Raw genomic sequence first — 21,291 nt, 5'->3', positions numbered from 1 at the left:
TCAAATTTCACCCAACCTAAAAAAAAATATTTATAACAATAAAATAAATAGTTAACTTCTTCTTTTACATTATTACACGGTATATATGCACTTTCTACCCTGAAAACATTTCCTTTCAAAATATTTCCATAATATAACCCAATTCTTAAGCCATCATTAAGCACATGCCAAAGAAAACATTTTATATGAGCAACTCATAGACATGCTAATTTGGGACCATCACCATTCTACCTAATTGTAATCCCCGGCTTCATAAATTGATAAATAGATAACCCAGCTACACCGTATCAATCCTAGTCATTTCTGAGTTTCATATGTGCATGTGTCAGTGATTAGACATAAACCTCCTATTATTATATTTATATTTTGTATAATAATTATATAAATGTTGAAATAATAATGTCATATTTATATTTATATTCATATAAGAGATATATTTTACTAATAATTAATTAATTAATATATATAACCAATTATAATTGATATATTAATATCAATTATTAACTTCATACTTATATTTATATTTACAAAAAACATGATATTTTGTTAAAAATTAATTAATTAATATATATAATTAATTATAATTAATATATTAATAATTATTTTATTTTATATTTAAAAAATACATATAGCTCCAAGAGTTAGCTCAATTGGTCAAATCAAGTGCCTCGCCAATGGGAGGTCACAGGGTCGAATCCCGAAAGCTCTTGGGGTTAGGTCAGTAAATAGGTCGAGGGGTGTTGATGCCTTCGGGTGCGTCCACTCAGTGTTGAACAACCCTGGATGTAGCGGTTACCCATTGACCCGGGTGTCCGTGAACCAAAAGTGAAAAAAAAAAAAAAATACATATATTTTATTGGGTAAAAAATTCTGAAATTTTGAAATTGATTTTATTTTCACCTTGGCATACAAATCTCCCACTTAATGAATAAAAAAAGTGGTGCTATAATTATTTATATTTATTCTTAAAAAGAGTACATTAGGATGAGATATTTTGCTAGAGGAAAAAGGCTTCACCTTTACCGGAAAAAAAGGATTCACTCTTACTAGATTTAAAAAATGCTAAAGGAAGAAGGCTTCATCTTTACGGGAAAAAAAGGCTTCACCCGAATTTAAAAAATTAAGTAGAAACCAGATTTGTTGGTCATTAAGTAGAAACAAAAGAACTTTGATAACAAAGTTATCAAGCTATAATAACACATATCAAACCACATATCAGGCCACATATCAATGGCCTAAAAGCCCTAGACCACATATCAGGCCACATATCAATGGCCTGAAAGGCCTAAATTGTACAAAAAAAAATATAACCCACTCGCCTAGTTACACATTAGCATTATTAAGATCCTCGCCTCATTACACATTAGCATTATTAAGATCCTCGCCTCATTACACATTAGCATTATTAAGATCCTAACCCACATTACCACCCTCACGGGGAGGTGGAAAGCTTAGTAAGCATATGAGGTGAAAAGCGTAGTGAACATGTGATTCCATATGTGCCATCCAACCCTCCACATTGTCCATCCAAACTTAGAGCCTCTTTTGGCCACGATGAAGGACTCTAGAGCCTCTTTTGGCAGCGATGAAGGGAGTCTTGACGATCAATGATATGCCATTGATTGATATGTCATTGATTATGATGAATTTCATTGAGAAAACTGAAAATTACATCCCTGTCATTGTGGTGATCCTATCCCTGTCAATAAATCGATGATAAATCGAGGCAAATGTTTGGCTAAGAGTTATAGGAGTTGCATTGCAGGAATAGTTTTTCATATGTACAAGAAAATAGACAGAGGTACGATCTTGGGATAGGAAAGAGGCCTCTACAAGTGTAGTGGCTCTTCATGGCAGAATTAGCAGGCAGAGTACGCAAATTCTCAACTGTCTCTTTGCTGCAATTGTCTCAAATATGGCCAGGTATATCACACTGGTCCATAGGCTAAATTGCGCCCTCTAATTTCTATAGGCTTTGCTGAGGGTTTATTGGCATATAGACACACTGTTTTATTTCAGTTTTTTTTCACCATTCTCTGCCTGCGTATCTCTATTTAGGCATATATTTGTATGGTCTTACATGGGTATTTGCATGATAATCTTCAACTTGTGTTGTCTAATTTCTGCCACATTCTATTGAATTTGCCCTCACTATTTTCATCCTATTTTACATTTCACCACCCACTTTCATCCTCCCTTTTTTCAACCATATGCCAGTCGGTTTTGACCCTATTTGGGAATTTTTAGTTGCACTTTCTTCTGGGTTGTGCTCCTCCTTGAATTTAAACACTTTCATCCCATATTGGCACCAATGGACCAACTCCATCGTTATTTCTAGACCCTGTAAGAATTTTGGCTTTCGCATTTGCAACTTTTGGATGAAATGCGTTGGGTGTTATTGTTGTTGTTGCTGTGAAGGTATGTAGGTCTTTCCTTTTACTATTTTTCCTGCCATCTCTCTGGCTTTGACACTGGATCGTCGATCCATTGGTGTTGGGCTCTTCCTGGTTTATTTCTGATTGTTGGGTTTCTACTTTTACTGGCGTTTGTCTTAATTCATGGTGTTGTGGAGGATTGTGGGCTCTCCATTTCATGTTTTTACCTTGCTCCCTCTCTGGTATACTGGTTTCGATGGGCCAACGGTGTTGGGCTCCCACTGGTTTTTTTCCGATTGGTAGAACTCTGCTTTTTCTGGCGGTCGTTAAAATTATTGGCAAGTTGGTGGCTTGTACGACCTTACAACACATCACATTTATGGCCACACATCATCGAGACACCTGTCCATGTGATCTCATGCCTGCTTATCACTCCAAATCTAGCTAATTATTTCCTATGCCAGTATACTTCGCATTTTCCCATTTTGGATGACCTTCTAATGACGTCATGATCCTTTGTGGGCTAGTTGATTTAATCCCCACATGCTCTCTCTCCCTCGTAAACGATTCTTTCCTGCTCTTGAGCTATGGTGTGATTATTTCGGGACATTCTTTCCTGAATTTCCCATCTACTTTCCTACACTTTTCATTTACTTTGTCAGAGGGGCCTAGGAGTACTATCATTGTTCATTCCCTTAACAACTTGGATTATGGAGGGTCTGGAATCTGATGTGTCTGCCAACGAGGCTCTCATCTGAGCCACCTTGGATGCTGAGTCTCTTCGAATAGGCACAACTAGCCTTGATCACCGTAGTGGCCCACACTCCCTTGATGCATGGCACACTATCCTAAGGGATGATCGGGTGCCAGATGGTTCTCATGCGCTTCCTATTCCTCAGGGTGGCATGCATGCAATTCATGGGCGACGTTCCAAGCATCGATCTATCAAAACAATCACTCCTCCTCTAGCACTGGCCTTGGATAATGCTGCTCTGTTTGATCGTATTACCAGCCTCTATAAATGAGCTCTCATCGACAGATGGTATTGTTTTGAAATGGGGGACTCTGAGATGCGTAATTGGGTCGAAAAGAAATGGAAATCGATGCTTGGGTACTTGCTGACTATTGTTCGCCTATTGAAAGGCTGGTATAGCTTTCATTTTCTCAGTCAGGAGGACTTGGAGAAAATCAAAGCTATCCCATGGATAAATGGAAAGAGCTTCCTGGCTCTCCACTCATGGTATATCGGGTATAATCCACTTCATAACACGCCGCAGAACAATTTGGTCTAGGTTAAATTGCCTAGCTTTCCAATTGAGTTATGGACTAAGCAGGCTTTAATGGATATTGGTAATGAAATTGGCAAATTTGTATATGTTGAACTGTGCCATCTCGGGGCACCAGACAAAAGAGTCACCTGGATACTTATTGAGAAAGAATATCGAGGGGGTTTTCGGGACCACATTTAACTACACTGGTGTGACACCCAACTACATTAGAGGTTGGATTACTGGGGGCTACCCTTCAGGTGCTCGTTCTTCCACCTTATGGACATCTGTTGGCTCAGTGCCCTCATCGACCGGGTGGCCGTTTTCATGGCAGGAAATGTTATGATGGGTCATCATTGTCACACTCTAACAAGGGTCGTCCTGGTTTCAAAGGGCAACATGGTGCTCCACATTCGCATCAGACAGGTATGCTACGTGGCCCTAATTCTAACCGACCTCATGCTTTTGGTTCTTCTATATATGGCTCTTCTCCCATTTCAGTTCCGTCTTCCCCGATAACCTCTGCCAAATCTGATTTTTCGGTTCCTGGTAGCCCTGTCCCATGCATCTGTCGACATTCTCTTGGACCATACCCTTGTTAGGAAATACCTGCTCCATTTCGGCACCACATCCTTTCCACGACATTCCATCCACCTCACATATCTCGTACACTCCCTCTCCGTGACCCTACCGCTACCATAATAAGGATAAGGGTCCTATGCTCATAGTCACACCACCCAATTCTCCACTAGCCTCTCCCACTAACTCTATCGGTAGTGACCTGGACTTCCTTTTACAAAGGAAAACGTTGGATTTATGCACTCTCACCATTCATAAACCGTTGGGTTCCAATTAACCTCACATCAGCCCATCCTCGGTAGGAAACATTACAGTCCGACGAAAACAAAATCGTGGTAGCCGTCATTTTCAGGGACGACCCAAGCCTAACCCACTTTCCTCCCCCATGGATCATTTTCTGGTTGATGTACCTATTGTTGACATCCCCCCCTCACGGGCCCTTAGAGCATGGATGCCCAAAAACAAACTCTCATGACTTTTATCATTTCACTTAACATCAAGGGTCTAGGGGTTGCCCCAAAATACCTAGCTCTCAAACATCTCCTCTCCTCTCTGCATCCATACATCATTCTTATACAAGAAACCATGCATTATGTTCCACAAGTTGTTCTTTATTTTCAGAAAATGTTTCCGAACTGGTATATTTCTGCTACTGCTGCTGCGGGTCTCTCGGTGGTCTGGTGGCCTTATGGGACCCCAAATGTGTCAATATTAAAGCCTACAAGTGCTTTGCAGGCATTTTGCTCGAGGGGAACATTCACAGCCTGGGTGGTCATGTTCAAACTCTAAACATTTATGCCCCATACAAAGACAGGTTTGCTTTGTGGGACAGGTTGATTACTTCTGGTATGATGGAGCTGGCCTCACTCATCATCGTTGGGGACCTCAACTGCACTATCAGACTGGACAAAGTGTGGGGACGCACCAAGAAGATCGATCCCCTGGCTGGGATGATTCAAGATGCCATTCTGATGCACAACTTTGTGGATATCTACCCTGCAAAAATGGCTCCCACATGGGATAATGGCCGTACTGGCGCGACATATGTTGCTAAGAGACTGGATCGTTTTTTGGTCCATGAACAACTACTGGGCCGACTTGGTGATGTCCACGCTGATATCATCAGAAATTTTATATCTGACCATAGACCCATCACATTGCAATGGAGGTGAATGGATATTCGCATGGGCATACCCTTCAAATTCAACAGAACATGGCTGGAGGATCCAGACTTTAATAAGCTGGTGTTGGATACATGGGGTCGTGATTGTGTAAATGACCCTTCCCCAATGGTTAACATTCTTGACAAACTAGACATCCTTCGCGGGAAAGTCAAATCTTGGCAGAAACAGAAATATAGGGACCTACAAAAGGATCTCCTTGACATTCAATGGGAACTGGATTCTATTCTCCCTATGATATCCTCCAACTATCTTTCGCTTCTACTCGGTCCCGTATACAAGCCCTTGAGCTAAATAAGAAACAACTCCTCTCTATAGAGGAATCCACATGGCGGTTGAAAAGTCGGGCATTATGGATAAAGGAGGGTGATCACAACACCAAAATTTTCCACCGCTATGCAAGTCATCGGCGCAACATCAACACTTAATGGGAGATAAAAAGAGCTCATGGACAATATATCTAGAGATAGGAGGAGATTAGTAATGTCGTTATTGAACATTTCCAAAGTGCACATGGCCATAATGAAGATATTGTTGCGAAGGACCTCATATGGGGGATTGAACCATACCCGATTATGTATGATGAGGAGTCAAATGATGAATTTTATAAGGAGGTCACAGAAGGAGAATTACTTGGCATTCTAAAATCATTCAAGGGTGATAAAAGTCTGGGTCCGGACGGATGGATGATAGAACTCTTCACCCATTTTTTTGATCTTTTCAAAGAAGACCTACTAGGCATGGTGGAGGAGTTGAAGATCATTGGTAATATTCATCACTATATCACCTCCACATATATTTCACTCATCCCAACTCGTTGTCCATCTAATAGCTTTGCAGACTTCAGACCTATATCACTCTGCAATCTCATATACAAAATCATATCAAAGACCATTGTTGGTCGTATGCATTGCACCCTGTCTCGCCATATTTCACCTGAACAACATGGTTTCCTCCAGGACAGGCTTATTCATGACGTTGTTGCAAATGCTTAGGAATGCATGCATACGATTCATACCAAACAAGTAAATGCTGCAATTTTGCAAGTTGACTTACAGAAGGCCTATGACTATCTGGATTGGGGTTTCCTCAGACTTGTTCTCATCAAAATTGGATTACAACCCAGATGTGTAGATTGGATCATGGCGTGTGTAGATAATGTCAATTATGTTGTTATCATAAATGGATATCCATCTAAGTTCTTCTGGGTTGGCTGGGGTCTCTGCTAGGGATGCTCCCTTTCACCTCTACTTTTCATCTTGGCGATGGATGGATTGAGCTTGCACATAAAAAAGGCGGTCGCACAGAACAATTCCAGGCTATGAAGATGGGAAACAACATCAGCATATCACATGGTTTCTTCATCGACGATGTACTCATTATGGGTATGTTATGTCGACTTGCATGGTTATGTCTTTTTCATACTTTCAGAAGATTGGCAAATGCTACTCGCTTGCATACGAATGTTCATAAATCTATTTTGTATCATACACAATGTGACATGAATTCTATTGCATATATCAAAAACCTTTTTGGCATTGAGGCAGTGAAGATCCAAAATGGTATGAAATACCTTGGATACCGTATCGAACCTTGTAGTTACAGAATTGCTGATTGGCAATGGCTTGTAAATTGTTTTTTCAAAAGGATATCTGGGTGGGAATTTAGGTGCCTGTCTTTGGGGGGTCGGGTCATACTCACCCAAGCGGTCCTTACTCAATTGGGGGTTTACTGGGCACATCTTTTTTATATCCCTGCCACTAATCGCATGATGGCTAATTTCATCTCGTGTGGGGGGGGGGGATGGCCAAAAAAAATACCACCTGGTCAAATTATCCAACATCACTTACCCAAAGAGAATGGGAGGATGGGGAGTCTCTACTGATCAAATGCCTTTGGAGGGGTATATTTGGCTTTGGCACTTGGAGGAGGGTCATTCGACACAAATACCTTAAGGACTAAGATTTCTTGTTTTGGTACCACAAAGGCACCATTGGAATCAGACATGGATCGACTATTTGGCTTAGTTTTCTTGAAATTGCAAAAATATTTATTCAACATCTTGCATGGAAGATGCAATCTAGCAATAGAATCCTTATCGATATGGATCCAATTCTGGGTGTTGGCATTGAATGTAACATTTTTGAGAGGCTTATTCATTTCTTAAATGGACGTGGCATATACTTCTGGTGCCAAGTCATTGAACATTGGCAGGGACCATGCCCCATATGGAAAAGCGCATAGGAGATAGGACTGTTTGGACAAAAGGGAATGGAGTGGAACCAGATTATTACTGGCATGAAGTAACTCGGTATTTGTCTTACGGGAACATAAGATAAAATCATATGGACCAAGAAGATGGCATTGGATAATATAATTGTTGCTGACACATACTTATCTTTGTGCAACTTGGATGCTAGTCAGGGAGAGCATCAAGTCTTATATGCCTTCTGGAAAACCAAAATCCCATATAAAATTATCATCTTCACATGGCTAGTCTACCACAACAAAAATCTTATATGGGAGAATTTGCAGAAGAGGCAATGGCATGGACCTGGAATATGCTCCATTTGCAAAAGGGATGTCGAGAACAATAACCATATTTTTCTCCAATGTCCGTATACTGTACAGGTATGGAAAAAACTTTCAGCCCACATAGGTTTTCCTTATATACAACAAGATTGCATTGTGGATTCTCTAAAATGGTGGAGTACTCAGAAATCTACATGGAGAGTCATCCCACTTTTCCTTTTCTGGGCGATTTGGAATTGGAGAAATAGGTATATGTTTTAAAATTCCACAGAAGAATTCTGCATGGTTTTTGAAAGAATCATCACAAATCTTTCCATTCACTCCACACAATCCACATGCTCCAATATCAGACAACACAAGCAAATCAACATGCAGTTCGAATATCCAATGGGTTTCTTTGATGGGGCAGCACAAAGAAATACCTGTGGTTGTGGTTTTTGGATTGCAATTTCAACTGATTTGTCCTACAAGATTTACTCGAATGGAGGTAGCGGCACCAACACCAGGGCGGAAGCCATGGCACTATGGGACCTCCTTTGGTTCCATAATTTCCTTGGTATTCCTCACATTCCTCTATATGGAGATTCCAAGATCATCATAGATTAGGGCATGGGAAAAACATCCATAAACAACCCCATGCTACTTGGTTGGCTGGGGAGAATTGATCTACTGTAGCAACAACTCAACGACTCCACAATACATCATAGTGACAGAGAACAGAGCAATGAAGCTGATAGACTATCGAACGACTCCACAATACATCATAGTGACAGAGAACAGAGCAATGAAGCTGATAGACTATCGAAAAAGGGACTGCATGGTAAGATCGACAATATGCACATGGAGGTAACATGGGAACAAAATGCTTTTGAAGTTGGGGAATTTCCGTTACCATGGTAACTTTTTCTCTACTCCAACTACTTTTTTGTAAAATTGTGTATGATGTATTTGCTTATCTTCAAAAAGGTGTCCAACCAATATAAATGGTAGATATACTAACACTCAATTGCCTCAAGAGATAATATGGACCCATTTTAGACCCTGTCCTCATATATTTATCTTTGCATAACTTTTATTTTTGATGTACTGTTTTGTGCACATGGCCTAAGTATATTGTATAGTTTTTTTGACCTAATACTTTTGGATGGGGTGGGGATGCATGATAATGTCTCCTACATGCCATAATTGATGTTATGATGTGGATGAACATTATAAAATATCATGTTTTTTTGTTTTTTTCTTAGCGGACATAAGTTAGATGGAAAAAAAGAATAAGGTGATTTTGAGCCTCTAGAGAGTAAAAAAGAAACAGAAAAGTCGACTCGCCTAGAAAAACCACCTAGCCACTACTCCAACTTACCTTCTTCGATAGGTGAAACTACTTGAGGCCTTTCTCCCTGTCCCTTCTGGCGTCCACCTCACAGTGGACTACCTCTTTCTCCCTGTCCCACCTCAGAGTGGACTACCTCTTTGGTGCTGCATGGGTGGGCCTTGCATATAACCTCGTAGCTCCACAACAACCATGTTTGTGCTGTCATCGCACACGCACACGCAATTTTTGTGCTGTCATCGCAAACGCACTACTAACCATGTTTGTGCTATCATCACACAGGCACACCCCCTACTACAGGTGGGAGTGTTCCGCCTCCCACCACCAAATCTGCGAGGTAGTCAAAAGCCTTCTAAGCCTTCTAGTAGCCCCGCTCTTCTCACCAAGATAAGACTACAACCAACACCTGAATTAGCCAAGGTTGAGACAATTCAATGACCGCGAAGATGCAACTCAATACAACCAAGTTGACCCCAATCACAATACAACGAAGTTGACCACAATTATGGCCTCCACGCAACTACAACACGAGACCTCTACGCAAAAGCATTTCTCAAGGTGACCCCAACCCTTCTACCTAAACTTCTCTTACTCTTGGGATCTCTTAATGTCACCAACACCCAAACCTCAGCTGGGGATAAGAAGCTACGGGGCTTCTCGAGACAGAGATAAAAGAATAAGAGGAAGAGCGCCCTCTAAGGCTACCCATCGACGAAAAACGGCCCCTAGTCCAACTGTTCTGACTACCAATTGGACAACACTATCTGGGCATTCCACACGCTAACCACTGCAGAAAAAAAACGGAGTTGAAATACCTGAGAAAAATCGCGAGCCCCCATTCTGTCACCCTCTGCTTTGTAAAACTCAACTCCCAGGCAGAGCCCCAACAGGTGCACCTCCACCGGTTAAGAAACAGGCTTGGCTCTCCAGAAATATTCGCTTACCGGGTGGCGTTGCTTTCCCAACACGTATCCTTATATAATTGCCGAGTGGGAGGGCTATTAATGCCCAATTCCTGCGTACTACTCATGTTCGTCACTTCCAACTGGGGCAGTGTTCAAAACTTTCAACGACTGCTCTGATTTTATTTAATGTGCTTCTAATTGTTTCTTGCTAAAAAACCCCTTTAGCTTGCTTACGATACATAATATCAGGATTAGGATCGATTCCCACGTTGCGTTTAAGTGTCACTCACGTCATTGAAAATCGATCGGATCGACTAAAACATGAAATTAATTCTCTGACCAATATAATTTTCCATTCCCCGGACGAGATAATTCTCCGAGGAAGCTCATGGCAGCTTGGAAAAAGACCATCAACCCAGGTTAGATCATAAACCAGCGATGTGCAAATCGCTAATTTTCTGTCCACCAGCGTTGTGCAAATCGCTAATTTTCTGTCAGAGTTTATGGGGGAGGAAATAAGGTAATAATTTGGGTGTTTGGTATAGTCATAGGGGATGTTATTTTTCTTTTATTTTTCACGGGGTTTTAGGGTCAAAACCTGCAAAAGAATTCTGGAGCTACTTATTTGTAGAATTTAGCTTTAATTAAATTCGTCAAATACGACAATAATAGATTTTGCCAAACCATTTTGAAAACTTGAAATGTTACCAAATTCTGACCAGAATTTCCGTCAGCTGGATTCTGCACCATTCGGGATTGGCTGGTGACACATCTGTGAACACGTCAGTAATGGCGGCCAACGACCCGTGTGCGGATAATTGTATGTCACGTTGGGGCTTCACCTAACCTTCAAGCCATCTGACTATCCCGTAACCTCCAGCAAATAGAAGAATGGTCGTTGAAAGCCCCGGAGATTTCAAAGACTCCTGAGTCGTCTTCTTCATTCAATCCATGTAAACAAGGAGAACAGGAGTGAATAAATGCAGGCCCCTCCACAAATTTACTAATTTGGGATTTCGAAATGGAGCTTATCAATTTGTCAGACCCATTGATTCAGCATAAGAGTAATAAGATTCAACTACAACTTGTGTTGGACTCGGCCTTCACAAAATTTTGTAATCTCAAGAAGGTATTCCTTGGTATAGAGTTGCCAATGCTATTATCGAATCCAAGAAACATTTGATTTTTTCTGACCCTTATTAACATTTTTAATCTTCTTCCCTATATTACATATGTGTTTAGTCACCCGGGAGACTTGCAATTTGCAGGAGCATCGACAGCCCGCGTGGCCTTTCAAGGACCAGTCTATGGAATTATAAGGGCAGTTTCTCTAGTGTTATTATATCTTGCTTCTTCTGTTGAATACGATTTTATTTTTATTTTGGTGTAAGTGATGTATCTCCTTTTCCCTTGACACAGCTTGGAATGTCAAGCGCAGTGCAGATAGTGTGTGGACAAGATTACGGTGCTAAACAATAGAATAGCCTTGGAAACATCTGCCAACGCTCTTTGATAATGGTGACATCGGCTGCAATTGTCGAGTCTCAGCACAACTGCAATCTTGGGGCTCAGTACAGCTGCAAGGTGTAGATTTGATGGCATATCTATTCTTATTGTAGCGTTGGAGTTGTTTTTTTTTCTCTTCTCAATTGTTTGCCCCCATTCTTTGTAATTTTTAGATACTGGTTTTGTTTTTCTTTCTTTTTGTTGTCTTGGTTGTTTATTTATGCTTGCAATATAAGAGCTGCTAATGATGAATGGAGGGTCATGAGGCCCAAAACTGCAACATTTTCGGTGATACTGTTTGTTTTCTGATTGTTGTATTTGTATTTGCAATATAAGAGCTGGTAATGTTGAATGGAGGGTCATGAGGCCCAAAACTGCAATATTTTCAGTAGCAATTGTGGTGGCGACATTTTTCATAATATGCCTTTATGGCCGTTGGACTTCGGGTAATGAAAATAAATTCCTGTGGCGTTCACAGGCAGCGCTATGGTCGTGTGCTCACTCTTTACATTCATAATTTTGCTAGCAATATCTGATATTTTCATGTTACCATTTTCAGTTTTTTTGTTTTGTTTTAAGTTACTAGAGAAATGAGCAATTAGGCATATTTTATATTCACCATAACTTCTCATTTATTTACTATTGAAGTGTCCTTTAGGCCTTTAGGCAGACATGGGTAAATCCTAAATTTTAACATGTACCATAATTTTGAAGTGTCCATGTAAGCTTTTTAGGTAAACATGGTAAATCCTAAATTTAAACTTCTAAATTTTTTTGTAAAGAACACTTCATTATTTGAACTTTCTCAGAACTATAACTATATTGCAACTATTAACAATTGAAATAACCTTCTTATTATCTTGTTCCCAAGGCAATATTTTATTTCTAACACGAAGTTGGGAATTGGTTTCTGATAAATTTCCGAGCTTATATTTTCATTAACAGTAAGAAGGTGTGGTGATGACAGGGATTCTGGAGTGCAGCGTCCTGTGATAGCATGTGTGAATTTGACAACTTATTATGATTTGGCCTACCCATTGGAGTTGTTTTAGGACGAAAGATGAGGCTGGGAGTCAATTCAGAGCACTTCTTCCTTCCTTAAACTAGAGAATGACGACGACCAAGCACACTTTACTGTTTAGCACCGTAAGCTTGTCCACCTACAGTCTGCACAGCGCTTGATATTCCCAGCTGCCTCACGAGAAACGGACAATACGCTGTTATTTTGCATACACAACAGCTAGAATTTCACTGGACAGATGTACGAGATTCAACAATACAGATAATGACTGCAAATCCATAGGACAATACTTCAATTCCTATTCTGGCTATGGATACACTAAAGAGTTGCGAGTCTCCCCCGGTGATCAGCAAACATTTGAGATATGGAAGAGGGCAAAAAAATTAATAACGCCAACAATTATGCGAGGGCCAGAAAGAGTCCACTGTTTTTTACTTTCTGTATAGCAGCTTTGGCAACACCAGACCAAGGGTTAGGTCCTTGACATACCAGAATTCTGTGAAGAAAAATAGTTAATTTTTTTCTCTGGGAATGGATCTTAAGACCTGTGGGACCAAATCACCACACGCAGTCGTTTGACCACAGCCTCGGAACTCAAAAACCATACTCCTTTGAAAAGGATCCCTAATCAGACTCTTGCATAATCTTGTTTTCTTCTTCCCTGTCACACTATAGCAGGATCATACTTTGTTTTTTCGTACACGGTAAATAAATCACTGGATGAATTGCAAAATAAGGGATTTAGGATGTCACTGTGACCACAAGATAGATACGCGGTAAATAATTGCAAAACATGGGTTTGAAGATGTGACTGTGGCAAACGAGAAAGATAAAAGGAAATTTAAAGCACTGAGTTGTAAATGGATTGCAGTTCTTCGGATTAAGAAAATGAATTCGATAAAAAATTTACAACCGGCTAAAATTTTAATTCTTATGTGGAGTAAAGTTTTTAAATTAATTATATGGTCAAAAATATTGAAAAATTGAGAATATTGATTTTCATTAATTTATTAAATTAAAATAATATTATATAATATTTTTATTAATTTGTCGAATTAAAATAATATTAAAAAATATAAGCGTTATGGGTTATGTTAGTTTTTGGGTAGGATTTTAATTATTTGTTTAAAATTTGGTTAAAAGTTTCCAGAAATTTTAAACGTATTTAATCAAAAAAATTGTGTAGTTCTGCTCATATGTACAAGTTTCCCAGCCATGATACAATTATTGTTATCTTTCACAGGATTTAAATGCTAAAAAATATAGCCCAAACATGTTATGAGTTAGTTTTTAGGTAGATTTTTAATTATTTGTTTAAAATTTGGTTAAAAGTTTCCAGAAATTTTAAAAGTATTTAATCAAAAAAAATTTGCGCAGTTCGGCTCATATGTACAAGTTGTTTCCTAGGCATGATACAATTATGGTTATCTTTCACAAGATTTAAATGATGTAGTGGATTGGTAGTAAAGATTAAATTTCACACAGTAATATTATATTTTTGGGAGGCTCAATTTAAAAAAAAAAAAATTAGAATTCCAAATATTAATGATTGAAATTGTATAATTTAAATATAACAAATATTTTTTATAATATTAAATTCATTTAAATAATTAAAAATACAGTTTAAAAATAAAAATGACAATTTAACTAAAAATCATAGAATCAAATTGCAATAATAACTTTTTAAACTTTTCAAAAAATTTAAAACTACTTCCAAAGCACAAAACTAAAACAAATATTACTTTAGTTTTCAATCTTGGTTAGTTTTTCAACCTATTTTAAACCTAAAAAATACTAAATGTCAATCTTTTAATAAAGAAAATATATTATATATTACGTTATTTTTATAATTGAAAGAGGAAAAATATAACAATTTTAACAAGTGAAATTAACAATAAAGATACCTATACCTACCCCTTTAAAAAGTGGAATATAATTGAATTAATTTGTGTTATAATATGAAATGTAAATGTTTACAGAGATAAGACATTCTCAATGATGCAACTTCTCAGGTTTGTTTGATCCTAAAAACTCTTTACATATCGTTTCTAAACTCAATTTGATTCAATACCCTATCCCATCTACCACAAGCTTTAAAAAGAAAAATTTCAATAAATCTTTAAAAAATAAAATTTCAAGCATTATTTAGGGTATAGATTTATAAAGACTTCTTGGTTTAAAAGTTGAGAGAGATCTTGTTTCATAACAATAATACAAATTTTCTTTGATTTCTTTTCCCAGAAAAAATAACATTTTTTATTAAGAAAAAAAAAAATCATATACACAGTGCATTCATGATATTAATTAAACCAAAAAAAACTAATTTCAGCACATAAAGTCCAAAAAACAAAATAATCTATTTTCGTATTAGTCTATGGCCATTTTAATTTTATATAATAAACATTTAAAAAAAAATAAGTGTTTTGGCCGGAAATAACTACTACAAAAAGAAAAAGTTAAACAAGATTATAATAGTATCTACATATGAAATTAAAATTAAGATAAAAGATTGGTGTTGGAAATTGTGATCAGATCCATTTGTATGTTCAAAATTCCATTAAAGTAAGTAAAAGATTGGTGTTGGAAGTGATCAGATCCATTTGCATGTTCCATGAGAATATGCTGCAAAATTCTTTTCTTGGTAGATGTGAGCACAAGAAATATAATTAAAATCTTATTTTAGTTTAAAAATCTCTTAAAGATAAGAAGTAGTGTGTGGTTGTGACATTTTTCAAATTCATTAAACAAATTTATATTATTTAGAGAATCTCCTAAAATCTGAAGAGAAAAAAAAAACAAATTCCAAAACCCAACATAATTTTTTTTAAAATAAATGCACCACAAATTTCCTCCTCCATAAAAACTCCTTCAAAATATGACCAAGGAACTTGACTATTTATTTCTCCTCCAAGGGACATGGACGGATTCCTTAGAAGCCATGAGAGAATAAATAGATCCAATCTTTAGAGCAATGAGATCCAGAGCGAAAAAAATGTCCCTGAAAAAAAGCTTCTTTCAGAACTAGCCAAATTCTCCAACAAATTAGTGGAGGAATGTTACTAAGAATCTCTTCTACCAATCCTACCCATTCTTCCCTGCCTCAATCAAACATCCTTTCTTTTGGTTGCACAAAGGAGAATAAACAAAAATTGGTCTAGTTTAAAGTGTGTTTTTCAATTCCTTTGCATACGAATTTTTAACTTTTAAAAAATACTTCTGGAAAAGATTATGTTTGACAATAGGAAGTTAATTTCATGGTTCTTAGATGTTTCTTTGAAACTAACAAAACAACATTAAAAGCAATCGACTTGACGTTGTTCAAATTTAATTTCTGACCTATGAACATTCTAAAATTCCAACCTATAAATATGAATATTTTAAGCTTAATCTCAAAGTAGATGTGTGGCGATCATTTCGAAAATTTAACTGTAAACCAAGAAAAAATTGAAAATAAAGTCCATTTAGTGGTTGTACGATAGACCCATAGAACTGTTAGGATTCTCTCATCCCAATCATCCAAGTTCACTGAACAAACCTTAGTGAACATATATTCCAAGGTCTTATTAAATGCCTCTATTATTCGATTAGCCTGCGAATGATATGGGTTTTTCTTGTGATGCCAGATTAATAATTCTCTGGTAAGAATTGCAATCATGGTGCAGATGAAATGCCTCCCTTGACCGCTGGTGAAAATTCTAGGGCACCCTAACCATGTGATGACAGGCTCAAAACTCAAGCGGGTTGTAGTGTAAGTTGAACAGTCTTTGGTAGGCGTTTAATATTACGACCTAGAAACATAAAAAAACCTTCTAAATTAAACTAAATTTTGATGAAAATTAATAATAATAATTAAAAATTAAAATTTTAGAAAGTTTGATTCAGTTTTTTTTTATGATTAGTATAGAGCCCACCACCCAATAAGCATCAAGGAATTTTAGTTGCTCGACCACCGCCCCCCCACAAGTAAATTGAACCGACAACAGGGCTCGACTGATAAGGAGAGGAACTTTAGTTGCTCTTTAGTTACTTATTTGAGAGGGGCCACCATAGCTCCTCGGGTGTGCAGTGCGGTTGGACGCCGGGCGACCGGGCATGCGCACACGGCGGAAGGTTGTGCGACCAAACGACGGGCGGAAGTGTGACCGTGGATATACAAGTGCGAGCTGCGGTTATGTGGTTTGCGACATAACACATGCGACGGAGATTTGCGATGGCAAATGCGATGTGCTTATACCCATCCTTGGAGTGGTTGCGGTGGAGGGTTGGCCGACCAACCGTGGTGGTGAAGCCGACTTGGTAGAGCGCCGAAGGGATGTGTGTAAGGGGGTGTGTGGGCGGTCGGCTGGGCAGCCCACCCACACACGAAGAGGTGTATATACATGGAGCGTTGAACGCTTGAAGATCATCATTCGAACATCACTCATATGCACTCCTCTCTTGGAGTCAAGACTTGTGCGCAGATTTGAGGGGGATGAGCGCATAGCTCATGCGCTCCCTTGGTTAAACGCACTTGGTGGAAAGTTCTTGGTGAAGAGGTGAACGCGTTGGGCAAGGCGTGCCCGAGGTGATCGTGCGGAAGGGTTGATTTGTGCGACGACTTGGCATGGGTGTCTTGGTGACTCGGGTGAGCGCCCGCCCATCGTGCAAGTGTGCACGGAGACTTGTTGGAGTGTTGGTTTGTGGACGGAGGTGTACGTTGGTTGGAGGCGCCCGTGTGTGGCGACTTTGAGGTGCGCCTGAGTTGGGCGAACGACACGACGGTGCGACGGGGTGAACGAAGGTTTGGTTAGTCGTGCGGCGACCGTGCGGAGGTACCGACGAGCTGGGCAACCGAGTTTGTCGAAGTTGTGAAAATTGACTTAGTGTAAATTTGGGTTTCCCAAGATTTAGCTTGTACATTGTAAAAGTGATGATTATATAATACAAAGGGAGGGGCAACTCCCTGCAATATGAGTCTGCCCGAATCAATATATTATACAATCTTCACTTTTACAAGGTACAAGTTAAATCTTGCAAAACCCCAAATTTACACTTAGCCAATTTTCACAACTTCGGCAAACTCGGTTGCCTAGCTCGTCGGCGCCTCCACACGGTCGCCGCACGAGTCACCAACCCTTCGTTCACCTCGTCGCACGATCGTGCTGTTTGCCCAACTTGGTCGCGCCTCCAAGTCGCCACACACGGGCGCCTCTACCAAGACACACCTCCATTCACAATCTCAACACTTCAAAAGTTACACCGTGCACACTTGTACGACGGGCGGGCGCTCACCCGAGTCACCCAAGAACCCGTGCCAAGTCGTCGCACAAACCAGGGGCCTCACACCTGTGCACGCCTCACCCAACCGCCGGGCGCTCTTGCTCGCATACTTCACCCACAACTGAGTCAAGCGAGTCTCCTTTGTGCAGCCTTGCCCAAGAACGGGCGCATCTCCAATCTACGCCTCTTCTCCTTAGCTTTGCGCACTTAGACCTGTGTCTTACTCATATGAGCAAAGAGTAATTGTTCACGCCACCTGTCACGCCCCCAATTCTTTTTTCTTTAAATTGGCCGGGTGCGGCACCGCCTAAGTTAATAACTTTATCCATCGTTAATTAACTTTACGAACTACGCCTTCAACAATTCATAATAATCATGAATTAAATTATTAATGTGCGGAATCCATCAATAATACAAGAACAATAATAACCCAATAATATAAGAGAAGTAATCATTTTATTATATATGACAAAGATTGCAATGGCTGGGAGCGAAGCTCCACCGGCGTTTATAAACGAGGTTGGGCGCCCGCCCGTGCAAGAGCGCACGGCGGTCACACCATAACACTTCACCAAAATACAATATACAACACACAAGTTTTATGTCGAACGGGCGGGCGTGCCCGTGCACAACCCACGCCCGTGCACAATCGAAACCTGTTTACCCAACTCGGCGGGCGGGCGCCCTAGCGCACCCTCCACCATGCCTTAACCGAATCTTCAACCAAGTGCCAAATCCGTGTAGAGTGCCCGGCGGGCAGGCGCATGTGCGCTGCCCGTGCTGCGGCTTCGCTCTTCCCTTTTGCGCACTTCCACTTGACTTGTGACGAGCCAAGGTTGATGCCAAATGAGCGCTCAACCTTTTACACTTATACGCTATCGTGGGAGGTGGCTAGCGCTCGACCGACCTTCCCTTCGCACCTCTTCACCGCATATGCTGTCGCCCTTCGTGTGGTCGGCCCGCCCATGGTGCGGGACCGCCCCACCCAATACGCCCATCGCATATGTTTTGCCCACGTCGGTTCGTTCAGCAAGTTCGCCCGACTTGCTTATAAACGATGGTTCGCCATTCGCTCCTATAATATATACATGCGCCTTGGTTCACCATCGCACTTTTTCCTGCCTTAGTTTATTTTTGCGACGGGAGGAGCGCGCGCCCGTGCACGCAACCGCAGGGCGTTACATCCTCCCCCACTGGGAATCATTGTCGCCCTCGACAATCCTGCACGTCTCATCAACTTCCTGTTGTACTTCTCGATCTTGTCCTTCCATCTCCAAAGTGAGTCCTCTGATTCCCAACTTTCTTCCTCCGGTGCATTCTTCCATCTGACAAGAAATTCCCTTCTCATGTGGCAACCAACCCCTGTAGTTCTGAGTCTCAAAATCTTCTTCAACTCCAGTCCTAGCTTGTCCACAATCCCAGCTGGTCCTCTCGGTGGTTCAACTCTCTCTGGATGGTCTGAATCAAGTCTACATCTCTTCAACTGTCTCACATGAAAAAATGGATGCTTCATGTGCATATGGCGTGGAAGCTCCAGCTCGTAAGCAACTTCCCCCACTCTCTTCTTCACTCGGAATGGTCCCTCATACTTTCGTGTTAGTTTTCTCGTAGTCCCCTTGGCTGGCTGAAACTGCTCCCTGGTAATCCTGAGAAACACCATATCTCCCACGCTGAAGTGTGCCTCCCGTCTTCCACAATCGTCATACTTTTTTATCCTCCTTGCAGCATCGTGGAAGCATAACCGTGCTAACTCCAAGGTCTCCTCCCAAGCCTTCATGAACTTCTTCGCATGAGGACTTCTCAAGAAGCCTCCTGTCACTACGATATGCGGTGCAACCGGCATCTGTCCATTCACTAACTCAAATGGACTATACGCCGTCGCAGAACTCTTTTGAATATTGTAGCTAAACTGAGCAATATCCAAGAGTTCAAGCCAAATCTTCTGATCAGTCGTCACATAATGTCTCAACTAGTCCTCCAGCAATACGTTGATCCTCTCGGTCTGCCCATCTGTCTGCGGATGGTAACTCGAACTCATCAACAACTCTGTCCTGACTAGCTTGAACAATGTGGTCCAAAATCTGCCTGTAAAACGCGGATCTCTATCCGACACAATGCTCAATGGCATCCCCAATACTTCACTATGTTCTTAAAGAACAACTCCGCAGTCCACTTGGCTCCACAAGGTATCTTTGTAGGAACAAAGACAACATACTTGGAAAAACGATCAACCACGACCATAATCCCATTATACCCCTGAACCTGTGGCAACTGAGTGATGAAGTCCATCGAGACACTCATCCATGGCCTCTCTAGGATCGATAAAGGTTGCAATAGTCCTCCTTGCCTTTGAGTATCCAATTTGTCCTGTTGACAAATGATGCACATATGTACATACTCCTCTACATCCTCCCGCATCTTCTCCCAAAAGAATCCTCTCTCCAACAATGCCAAAGAATGACGCATCCCTGGGTGGCCAGCCCATGGCGAGTCGTGGAACTCCTTCAAAAGGTGCCTCCTGAGCCCAGATGACTTCGGAACATAGAGTCGGTTTCCAAAGAACAAGAACCGTCTCGTAGAAAGAACTTTCGTGTCTTCCCCTCCTTTATCTGCTTCACTATATTCTGCGCCAAAGTATCGGTTTCAACACTTTCCTTGATCTTATTCTGCATCTCTTCCGACATCTGAACTCGACTCCTACTCCTTGCTGCCTGGTCTTCTCCCTCCAATGATGCAAGTTGTCCCTTCCTGCTAAGGGCATCTGCTACCGCATTGTGCCTTCTCGGTCTATACTCGATAGTCATGTCAAATTCTGCCAAGAAGTCCTGCCAACGAGCTTGCTTCGCAGAAAGCTTCAGTTGTGATGCAAAATAACTTGCTGCAACGTTGTCAGTCTTGACAACAAACGACTTCCCAATCAGGTAATGCCTCCATACATGAAGACAGTGGATGATGGCAGTCATCTCCTTCTCATGAACCGTATACCTTTGTTCTCTATCCTGCAACTTCCAACTCTCGTACGCCACCGGGTGCCCATCCTGCATAAGAACCCCTCCTATGGCAAAATCTGAAGCATCAGTGTGCACCTCAAATGGTCTCTCGAAGTCAAGCAACTTCAGTATCGGTGCTGTAACCATCCTCTTCTTCAAGTCATCAAATGCCTCTTGACATTTGCTCGTCCAATTCCACCTCTTGTCTTTCTTCAATAGGTCTATCAGTGCCGATGTCACCTTGGAGTACCCCTCTACAAACTTTCGCTGGTAGTTGGTCATGCCCAAGAACACCCTCATCTCATGGACATTCTTTGGTTCAACCCAGTCCTCAATCGCCTTCAC

At 40.6% G+C, this 21,291-nt stretch overlaps 1 long non-coding RNA gene across 1 annotated transcript; it reads left to right on the top strand.

Annotated features, from left to right (window-relative positions):
• Window positions 1-11,083: 11,083 nt before the first annotated feature.
• On the top strand, window positions 11,084-13,546 carry LOC149152790 (uncharacterized). Its single transcript, XR_016262577.1, has 3 exons — window positions 11,084-11,299; window positions 11,439-11,754; window positions 12,644-13,546. It is a non-coding gene; the product is annotated as an uncharacterized LOC149152790 (long non-coding RNA).
• Window positions 13,547-21,291: the final 7,745 nt, after the last annotated feature.

Source organism: Pinus tabuliformis, chromosome 9 (genome assembly GCF_031772625.1).
Source record: "Pinus tabuliformis cultivar Carrire ecotype Pingquan chromosome 9, CPIR1, whole genome shotgun sequence".
In the NCBI taxonomy this organism is placed as follows: domain Eukaryota; kingdom Viridiplantae; phylum Streptophyta; class Pinopsida; order Pinales; family Pinaceae; genus Pinus; species Pinus tabuliformis.
Note: the sequence above shows the minus strand (reverse complement) of the source record. Positions and strands in the feature narration are given on the sequence as shown.